Consider the following 11,721-nt stretch of genomic DNA (forward strand, 5'->3'; position numbering starts at 1 on the left):
TTTTTTTTTACTTCAACAAGACAAGTTTTGTATTGTTTGTTTTTTGGTTGTTTGTTTTTAAATCTTGGACAGATTAGACCAGTGGTTCTCAAACTCAGTCCCTGCACAGTTCACGCTTTCCAGGTCTCCCGACAGTTGCACTCATTACTGACTGACACGCTGCAAAATATCCACAGATGGAGCTAATTATTTCACTTGATTCTGTGAGGAGACCTGCGAAACATGCACCGTGCGGGGTCCTGAGGACCGAGTTTGAGAACCTGTGGATTAGATGATCTTTAGGTAGCAAACTGGAAAGTTTAACTTTATAGCCCTCACTAATAGGACCAGATGTACTAAGCTTTAATTGTGATAAAATGGAGAGTGATAAACTACCAGCCGATCATATCTGTGATTTTTCAAACCTGAAAAAACTGTAACATGGCAGTAAAAAGCTGATTGGCTGGTTGTTTATCACCCTTCATTTTATCACTTTTTGAAGCTTAGTGCATTTGGCCTCTGGAGCAGTGGTTCCCAACCTGGGGTACTAGTACCCATGGGGGTACTCTGCAGACCAGTTGGGGGTACTTGAATATAATATTGGTAATGGCAGAAGAAGAATTCACCAGATGGCTGAAAAAGTCTCCCATTGTGAACCACGTTGCATCATCATCAACGTCTCCTCGTGCATTTGCCCGACCACGAATCCACTGGGAGCTACCTGTGCTGCCCTCAGACATCAGCGATCAGCTGTACCACGCTCACACGGGTGGAGGAAGCAGCTGCATTAATCCTGGGACCCGATTCCTGACTGCACACTACTCCTTGTAACACTTGTTTACCAGGCTTTTTGATATGTTACATTTTTACAATGTTATATGGAACCATTTCAGTAGCGCACACAGGGGGGTTTCTGAGTACCCAGAAACCCCCCAGGAATCTGAGGGACACAGTCTGAAAGCTGAGGGTCCCCTCTTTCCAAGGGTACAAGAATTTTAAAAATCGGCCCTGGGGAACCGGAGATATCTGACTTCAAAGCAGTGGTCCCCATCCAAGCCTGTTAATTGCTCTCCCCAGTCAGATATTTCAGTTGGGACTCTCCCTCTTTGAGAGACACTAGAAGCTGGTCTCTACTGTGCCCAGAACCAGAGATATCAGCCTTCAAGCAGCTGGTTACTGCTCCAGCTCCACACACCTGGGGCGAAATGTAATAGGGTGCGATTTTTAGACATGTGCGATTTTTGGTCAAAAAGGCTGAAATCGCACATTTTCCGAAAATCGCACATTTAATAGGTTGAAAATCGCGGTAAAAATCGCAATCGAAATCGCACTTTTGAAAGTGGCGATTTTTAGTCACATTTCAAATTGCATCCAGATGTTTTCCCATTATAAAGTATACAACTCGCAAATGTAATAGGGTGCGATTTTTGGTAAATGTTACCAAAAATCGCAAAAAAAATAGACCAGGTTCTGACAGGCGAATTTGACAGAACCATGCACAGATCATTGAGATCTGTTCATGGTCCTGTTAATAAAAATGTGTAAGGGTGTTTTTATAAAAAAAAAAACTGTGTTTTTTTGAGCCGGACCTGGGGCCTTATTCTGATCGGTGCGGCCAGATCAGAATATGCGGCCGCAACCGTGCAGGCGAATCCCCGCCTTCCATACGGATCGCCACCTGCCGTCCGTACGCGGATATGTGGCGATCCGCATGAAATTGGACGGGGATACGCCTCCTCCGTCTTGGGAGCAGCCCCTGCATTCGATGGTCGCCGAACATCGAATGCAGGGCCGCACGCTCCACCAGGTCCCGCAACACAAGACCACACGGACACTTGTCCGTGTGAAATCATGTATGGGGGCGGGCAGCTGACATCCGGCGATGTCAGATGCCCGCCCCGTACCCACGCGTCACGGCCTCATTACCATGCATACGCCCCGCGTTTGCATGGGAACGCCCATGAAACGCGGGGCGTATGCATAGGGTAATCAGGCTAAGTAGCCCCTCACGCCCCTCTACGCCCCTCTACGCCCCCTGTGCGGCGTGTAAAGAATCCGTGCGGCAAAATCGCCTGCACATGCGCAGAGTGACCTCTGCACATGCGCAGACGATCAACATCGGCGGTCCGTCCGCATGCGGGAATATCCGCACCGATCAGAATAAGGCCCCTGGTTCCAAAAATACGGGCGGACAAAAAGCATAGGGGTCCCCCGTATTTCTGAAACCAGCCCCGGACTCTTGGACCGGTCCTGGTTGCAAAAATACGGGGGACAAAAAATCTGGGGGTCCACCGTATTTTGAAACCAGCACCGGGCTCCAACAGCCCGCGGTGTCATGCCACAGCCGGGGGACACTTTTTATACGAGGTCCCCCGGCCAAAACATGAGCACCGTGGATGGTCAGCCTTGGACAGGGTACCTGGAGGAGTGGGGACCCCCCCAATAAAGGGGTCCCCCCCAGGCTTCACCCGTCCAAGGCTGATCAGCCACGGTGCTCATGTTTTGGCCGGGGGACCTTGTATAAAAAGTGTCCCCCGGCTGTGGCATGACACCGCGGGTTGTTGGAGCCCGGTGCTGGTTTCAAAATACGGGGGACCCCCAGATTTTTTGTCCCCCGTATTTTTGGAACCAGGACCGGATCAAGAGTCCGGGGCTGGTTTCAGAAATACGGGGGACCCCTATGCTTTTTGTCCCCCGTATTTTTGGAACCAGGTCCGGCTCAATGAGCCCGGGGGGCTGGTTATGCTTAGGAGGGGGGACCCCACGCCGTTTTTTTTTAAACTTTTTTTTAAGCACAAAATCGCATTTATGAAAATGCACACATTTTCATGACTGAAAATGCCACATTTTCATGACAAAAAATCGCCCGAAATCGCGGCAAATCGCATTTTTTGCCGCAAATTCGCATCTCATTACATATGCGAATCCGCGGCAAAAATTTTGATTTTCAAAGGTGCGATTTGGTGCGATTTTTTTTAGTCTAAAAAATCGCACCCTATTACATTTCGCCCCTGGTATGTAGTTTTATATTCTCGTTGGCAGATTGCTCTGCCTCCTGAATTCTGATCCCCTAGTCCCCAATACCATTTGGTAGGAGGGATTCTCTAGTTATTAATTCCATAAAAAGCTAATAAATCTAGTTCCGGGAACTGGAGATATCTGCAGTCAAGCAAGCTGTCCTCCCACCAGAAAATTTTGAATAATAAGCCCACTCCACTATACACCCCTCCTCTGCATATTAAACATCCTCTACCACCCTGGAAGTTATGTATCAGGACCCCTTCATTCAGCCCAATGCCCCCTTCTCCCACCTCATCTCCCACCATCTGTGCAGTAAAGGGGTAATTAGTGGAAATTACTGATCCAGGCCCTACATGCTGAGCGGTTGATATAATACCCCCTACCACCCGCGGGACATCAAAGCTTCCGCTCATAGCACCCCCACCCCTACCACTGGAGGATAGGTAGGGGCCCCAATACATTGCTATGCCCAGTGGTCTACTCAGCTGTTATGTATATATATTTATATATAATTGTGCAAAAACGCTGGCACTCAACTCCAGAAGGAAACTTTTTGCCCGGTGCCTTCAGTATAAGTACAGGCAATGCTGTCCCATGTAGATAATAGGAGAAGACTGTGTCACTCGGGACTGGTTCAATAACAAACAACTCATAGCCAGACAATGGTTAAGTTGACGTTTTAGCCCTCAGGCTTTTATCAAAACAGCTTACAGCTTTGTAAGCTGTTTTGATAAAAGCCTGAGGGCTGAAACGTCAACTTTACCATTGTCTGGCTATGAGTTGTTTGTTATTGAACCAGTCCCGAGTGACGCAGTCTTCTATTATATTTATATATATATTTATTATTATTATTTATATACATTTGGTCTATCTATAATACTTTAACTGACCCGGCATATACTGGGTCACCTAAGTGTCCATCTCCATGCTTTGCTCCGCCCCTCTGGAAAGCCACTTCTGAAAATCCTGCGTTTGCCCCTGTATTCATAAATATGTATACTTACAATATCTTCATAGTAATACTAATGTACATGTTCACGACTTGTAATTCAATAAATCCTCCTCAACTTTAGACTTGGAATGATGTACTCCCAAGTATTTGTATAATAACCAATCAAATAAATTAGATTATTTTTTGAAGTGTTAATATTTTGCATTGTATTTGCATTCTTTATGCACATGTGTCATCATACACCTATCCACTTTGCATTGTATGGAACAATACTATAATTCCAATGTGATTCCGAGCGGTGCACTCTTTCAATTTTTCCCCTTTATTTTGGTCATAGTGTACGAGATACTAAGGAGTCATATATTCCTATGGCAGAATAAATGGCATAAAGTTGGATATGCCCTTCCACGACTCTCCAGACTCCAGAGCCTCCAAACTTTCAAGTGTTCCCTGAAACTCACCTCTTCAGGCAAGCCTATCATATTTAAGTTCTACACACATAACCCTCTGAGGCACTTATGTATTTTATAGCTTTCTTTCTGGACTTGTAACTTGGTGGGACTGCTATGCTATTACTGGTGCCTGTCCTTGTGTTTCCCCCCTATATCAATATAGATTGTAAGCTTGCAGCAGGGCCCTCCTACCTCCATGCCTGTCTGTTGTTACCCAGTTTGTTTTATCACTGTCTACTATTGTAAAGCGCAACGGAATCTGCTGCGCTATATAAGAAACTGTAAATAAATAAATAATATTAACCGTAAGAAGCATGGCGTGCATCATATCAGACAAGTTTATTGCCTTTTTAACCTGGATTTTGTACTTTTTCCTCAATTTTGTATCTATGTTTTATAATAGTGTATTAGGTACATACTGTAGTATCAGTGTTTTGGCGTGGCTATTTGGGACAATTTGACGATAGGTGTATGTGGACACATCGGTGGATGAATTCGTAGACAAAAATCGTATTTTCATAGGAAAATACAAATTTTTGGGGCGTATTCGTATTTTTGGCATTTACAAATACGAATGAATACACCATCGATAGAATACGACAGAAACCACTATTCAAAATAATGGTGTTTCCTGATTTACTAAGTGGCCGTATTTAAAATACGGCCGCTAATTGGCGTAAAATAGCCGCGAATGGCCAGCCAATTACGGCAGGAAAATACACTTAATTTTCATGTCGTATTTGGCTTTAGCCTGCACGGATCAGTCAGATCCGTGCAGGCTTCAGTGTTTAAAAAATAGAAAAATAAATAAATAAAAAAACAGCATGGGGTCCCCCCACAGCCGTAACCAGCACCAGGCTGAAAGAGTCGAGGCTGGTAATAAAAAATCAGGAAGCCCGGCAAACAGGGGTTCCCCGATTTTTTAAAACCAGCCCCAGGCTCCAGGGCCGGGGCTGGTTCCCAAAATACGGGGGAGAAAATGACTAGGGGTCCACCGTATTTTAAGAACCAGCCCCAAGCCAAACCAGCCAGCAGGGTAATGTCATAGCCGGGGGACACTAACACTTATTATATAAGGTCCCGCGGCCAAAACATTAACCCTACTGACCAGTCAGCCTGGCCGGGGGCCCTGCAGGAGTGGGGACCCCCCCCCAATAAAGGGGTCCCCCCCTCCAGGACTTACCTGGCCAGGCTGAAGCCTGGTGCTGTCCCCAGTAACCCTGGGCTGTGGTTAGCGGGCTGATGAACTTGTGTAAAAAAAAAAGAAGAGTAAATTATTGTTTAATACTGTGGAACTATGAGTCCCAGCAAGCCTCCCCCACAAGCTGGGACTTTGAGAACCACAATTCCCATAATGCGGGGCATTAAAGGGCCCGTTGGCACTTGTAGTTCCACAGTATTAAAAATAGTAAAATAAACAAACACTGACACATGAAAAATAAAACTTTAATACATTCTAAGCCCACACATACTGATACTTACCTATCTTGAGCCCGTAGGTAGGTCCCGGGGTCCGGGGCTCTATGGTCCGGGGGTCCGGGGCTCCAGGGCTGTAGAGTAAGGGGTTCCAGGATCCGAAGAAATCCATAGGGGTACCTGTGGAAGGAAATACAACTCACCAAGGTCCCCCAGCGAAGATCTGTCCTCTTCGTTCCGATGTAGTCTAGGTCTTCAGAAAATAACAAATACCGGACTATTCCGGCCGGTTCCCGCCACGGACTGAGGAGAGACGCAGATGTTTAATCTTCTGACTTTCTCGGCTCCTGATTGGCCGCTAGGCGGCCAATAGAATCATTCGGAGGAGAGGCGCTGAACATGAAACATTAGCATCTCTCCTCAGTCCGTGGCGGGTGTTGGCCGGAATAGTCCGGTGTTTGTTATTTTCTGAAGACCTGGACTACGTCTGAACGTAGTCCAGGTCTTCTGGCCTTGATGGTCTTGAGCTGGGGTAGCCAACCCTAGTCCTCGAGAGCTACCAACAGTGCATGTTTTGCAGGTCTCCTCACAGAATCACAAATGAGCTAATTAGCTCCATCTGTGTATCTTTTAAAATGTGTCAGTGATTAATGAGTGCAGCTGTGCAGCAGCTAGGTTGTCTGGAAAATGTGAACTGTTGGTAGCTCTCGAGGGCTAGGGTTGACTACCACTGGTCTTGAGCAAGGCCAGCAATTATCCTTTTCAGTTCCTTGCCTCACAATGGTGCAGATGTATTAAGGATGGTAAAGTGATAAAGTGGGCAGTGATAAGCTCCTATCTGTAATTTTTTTTAAACACAGCCTGTATCTTGACAGTTAGGAGCTGATTGCCTGGTGTTTTATCACCTTCTACTTTATCACTTCACCATGGGCTCAAGCATGAGGTGCAGTCTTAATTGATAACCTGATGGCAACCTTTCACACAGTTTTACCTTGTATGGTGGCTGTAAAATAACCCCACTGCAAGGAAAGTGACAGAGCACATCCATATAATATAACCAGCAGCCACTATCCTGCTCCTCAAGGGTGGGGTGCACATTTGCTATGCTGTGGCACTGACCACTATTGTAGGTGCTAATAGAGTCAGTAGCAGAACTACTGCAGAATGTGACCAGTTAAGGGTCAAGAATTGCAGAGGACACAGGAATGTGGGGTTACCCCTTCCATGCTCCTATTCTACTGTACTTTTTTTTTAGAACTACTATAGCACAGATAGGGTGTAGCATCTACAGATATAATGGCGGAATTTGGGGTGGGTGTGGGCTTGATGATGCCACTTTCTGATACTGATACTTGTCCATATTGATATCACTATGATAACAACTTTCTGAGCTTGCTCTACACATGTCAGCTAACGTAACCCAGGGACCAATTCTGGTAAGTGTATTGGTATGCATGGTTAGGGTAGTGCGAAAGTAATTTCCCAGCAAAAACAATACGGCACAAAAACATGAAAGAAAGTCTCAGAGCGGTAAATGACATAAGGGTGTGATAAGACTGTACTGTACAGTATATTCATTCCAGGTGCCCACAGACAAATACCTGTCACTGTAGGCCTCATTGATTCTTAAACATAATAATATCTATCTAGTGAGTGCGTGATATCTATCAATCTAGTGATTCATATTCACTAGAACAAAAGCCACACCTTAACTTCTGCGTGTGGAATGTTATGTGCTCTTTAGCCAGTATGTAGGGAAAGAGGTTTAGGCAGTTTGACATTTTAGAATCTATTATATTGTTCAAAAGTTTAAGTGTGGGGCATACAGGCAAGAGAGGTGTGATATTTTTCGGGTAGTACATGAAGTTGGAGTTGACTGGGGCATCAAGGGCCCACATGGGAAGTACAATGACGGGCCTACTGAAGGGGAGTGACCATACATTGGGTAGTTGTCACCTGGAGGGGAGTGGGCATCCCACAAAGTGCACTACATAATATTATACTGCCTGATATTTCTAGACGCAACACTATGTCCAGAGCTGTCAGGCTGGCTAATTTTAGCATTGTGCAAGCACATAGACTGGCCATCTTGGAAAGTGATTTATGTATCATATGTATGAACAGGGCCATTTCTAGAATAAGAAGAGCTGTGCAATCACATGGGGTTCCACAACCAGTGTCTGTAGAGTATTCCATGTGATTTAGCCATTTGGAATACTTCTGAAATTGGCCCACCCAAAATGGCTACCACATTAGAGATGCCAGATGCTAGAGGAGTATATTGACATTAGTTATAGTGCATAGTGCATATTGTTTAAGGGGCATTACGGTGAGATATATAATGGGTGAAATGTAATAGGTTTAGAGAATCATGGTTCCTTAATCCTGTGCTCTTCTTTGGGTACCTTAGGCTGCTAGAAGCGCATGAACAAATCGTTTTTATTCTCTTATAATATTCTTTCCAGGCAAGGGAGATTGTCTTGACTTTACCCAATTTAAGTATCATAGTCTTAATAGAAAAAGCATTCATACAGTCGGTGATGAATTTCTGAATTGTGTCTGTAATGTGCGTCTTAATTGAAGGTAACTATAAAAATATGGGATAGGCAGATTGACTGTAATTTATTTATTTACAGTTTCTTATATAGCGCAGCATATTCCGTTGCGCTCTACAATTGGTAACAACAGTGATTAAACAAACTGGGTGGATACAAACCGACATAGAGGTAGGAGGGCCCCGCTCGCAAGCTTACAATCTATAGGATTGCTGGAAAGACCTCAAGCTACCTTCACAGTATAGCTGGGACAGTGTTGTTATGGATCTGGAAGCCCACACCCAGTGATCCGTGAGAGTCTTCGGCTCAAGGTGCCAGCGGGAGTACCAGAGGGGAGTGTCCCGGTCCAAACCATAAAATTCAGTTAAAGCAATGGGGGCAGGGAATCGAGATATAATACAACTTAATAAAATCTTCATGGCTGAGAAACTAGGGAAATAACAATGAATAAGGACCCAGTGTAGGTAGTAGTCCTCAGTGTTCTGCAGACAAGTCCTGATATGAGTCATAAAGGTGAAAAATTGGGAACTGCCAAACCACTATTAGTTCTAGATCTGGTAAGAGTGTTCAGCTGAATCCTAGGTCCAAACCAGAGAGGACAGGATGCTATTCAATTTCCTAAACAAATGAAGGCGGCGCTGGCGATGACATCACCTCCAAGCACCATGATACCTGTTTGACGCGCCAGGCCACGGACTTCCGCGCTGGGGGCAAGCCCAGCCCCGTGCACCATCTCAGCCCCTGTTCGCGAGGTGAATAGATGCCGAACACAGGAATCCATTCACCTCCTCCCTGCCTCTGCTGCTGTCTGCTGTCACCCCCCCCCCCCCCCCCCCGTCCAGTCTGGAGGTTGGGCTTCCCCCATTGATGTAAACGGGAGCCTGGTCAGATGATCCGGTGTGCCCGTTTACATTGCCCTCTACCCAGGTCCTGCCCATGTTCTACCTTGGTCAGGACCAGGGTAGAAGTCTCATGCAAAGGAATACAGATTACCCCTTTTATACCACCGCTGATCCGGGTCCACAAGGGAAAAACCCGGGTTTTTTCGGTGGTGTAAAAGGGCTATTACAAAATGATGTTTGGTAACAGTTTGTGATTGATTGCCATTTTAACCCCTTCCCGACATTGGACGTACATTTACGTCATGGTCGGGAAGTACTTCCCGACACATGGCATAAATGTACGTCATGGATTTAAACTGTCACCGCGTCTATAGACGCGGTGACAGTTTGGAGATGTCTGCTGTCCCTGACAGCAGACATCCCCCCTCGCCGCCCGGGGGGGGCAGGAATGCCCCCCCCGGTCGGCGATCGCTGTGATTGGCTGTTCAAATGTGAACAGCCAATCACAGCTATTTCTGTGTTACCGGCGGCTATGCCGCTCGGTAACACAGAAAACGGTGGTGATCGGTGCTGTTAAGTACAGCACCGATCACCACCGATCCACGGACACCCCCTCCCTCCCACCCGGCAGCACTATATCTTACCCGGCACCCGGCAGCCGTGTGGTGATCGGTGCTGTTATGCGCCGCAGCGCTGCCTCCCCCCTCCCTCCCTCCCTCCCTCCCCCCGCCAGCAGCAGCAGCACTAGGGACATAAAAATGAAAAAAAATAAAATGAAATGATTATATATATATATATATGTGTGTGTATGTGTGTATATACACACACACACACACACACACACATATATATATATATATATATATATATATATGTGTGTATATACACACATATATATATATATAGATGTGTGTATATACATATATATATATATATATATATATATATATATATATATATATATATATATATATATATATATATATATATATATATATATATATATATATATATATATATATATATATATATATATATATATATATATATATATATACAGATAGATATTCCCGACCGAAGACGTATATATACGTCATGGTCGGGAGGTACTTCCCGACCGAAGACGTATATATACGTCATGGTTTTAAACTGTCACCGCGTCCATAGACGCGGTGACAGTTTGGAGATGTCTGCTGTCCCTGAGCCCCGGTCGGCGATCGCTGCGATTGGCTGTTCAAATGTGAACAGCCAATTGCAGCGTTTTCTGTGTTACCGGCGGCTAAGCCGCTCGGTAACACAGTGATCGGTGGTGATCGGTGCTGTTAAGAACAGCACCGATCACCACCGATCGCCAGCCCCCCCCCCCCTCCCACCCGGCAGCCCCCCTCACTCCCACCCACCCGGCTGCCGCAGCGCCAGCACCCCTCCCACCCCCCCGCCAGCCGCAGCGCCAGCCCCCCTCCCAAAGCTGGTGACCAAAATGGGGTCACTTGTGGGGGGGTTCCACTGTATTGGTGCTTCGGGGGTCTTGCTAATGCGACATAGCACCCACCATTCATTCCACCACCAAAAATCACTCCTTCCCTTCTGAGTCCTGCCATGCACCCAACTGGTATTTTTTGGTCACATGTGAGGCATTGCCGTACTCGGGAGAAATTGGGGCACAGATTTTGGGGTGCTTTGTATCCTTCATTCCTTGTGAAAATGAAAAATTTTGAACCAGATCTGCATTTTTGTGTAAAAAAATGTAATTTTTTACAGAAAAATGCAGTTCTGGCTCAAAATTTTTCATGTTCACAAGGAATGAAGGATACAAAGCACCCCAAAATCTGTGCCCCAATTTCTCCCGAGTACGGCAATGCCTCACATGTGACCAAAAAATACCAGTTGGGTGCATGGCAGGACTCAGAAGGGAAGGAGTGATTTTTGGATTTTGCAGCACAGATTTTGGTGGAATGAATGGTGGGTGCTATGTTGCACCAATACAGTGGAACCCCCCCACAAGTCACCCCATTTTGCAAACTACACCCTTCAGGGAATTCATTAAGGGGTATAGTGTACATTTCAAACCCCCAGGGGTTTCACCAATTTTGATACAACTGAGCTGTGAAAATGAAAAATTATTTTTTTTTATTTTCACTGCCCAGTTGTACCACAATTGGTGAAACCCCTGGGGGTTTGAAATGTACACTATACCCCTTGATGAATTCCCTGAAGGGTGTAGTTTGCAAAATGGGGTGACTTGTGGGGGGGTTCCACTGTATTGGTGCAACATAGCACCCACCATTCATTCCCCCAAAATCTGTGCTGCAAAATCCAAAAATCACTCCTTCCCTTCTGAGTCCTGCCATGCACCCAACTGGTATTTTTTGGTCACATGTGAGGCATTGCCGTACTCGGGAGAAATTGGGGCACAGATTTTGGGGTGCTTTGTATCCTTCATTCCTTGTGAAAATGAAAAATTTTGAGCCAGATCTGCATTTTTGTGTAAAAAAATGTAATTT

This window comes from Crinia signifera, chromosome 2 (genome assembly GCF_055691185.1).
Source record: "Crinia signifera chromosome 2, ASM5569118v1, whole genome shotgun sequence".
NCBI lineage: Eukaryota > Metazoa > Chordata > Amphibia > Anura > Myobatrachidae > Crinia > Crinia signifera.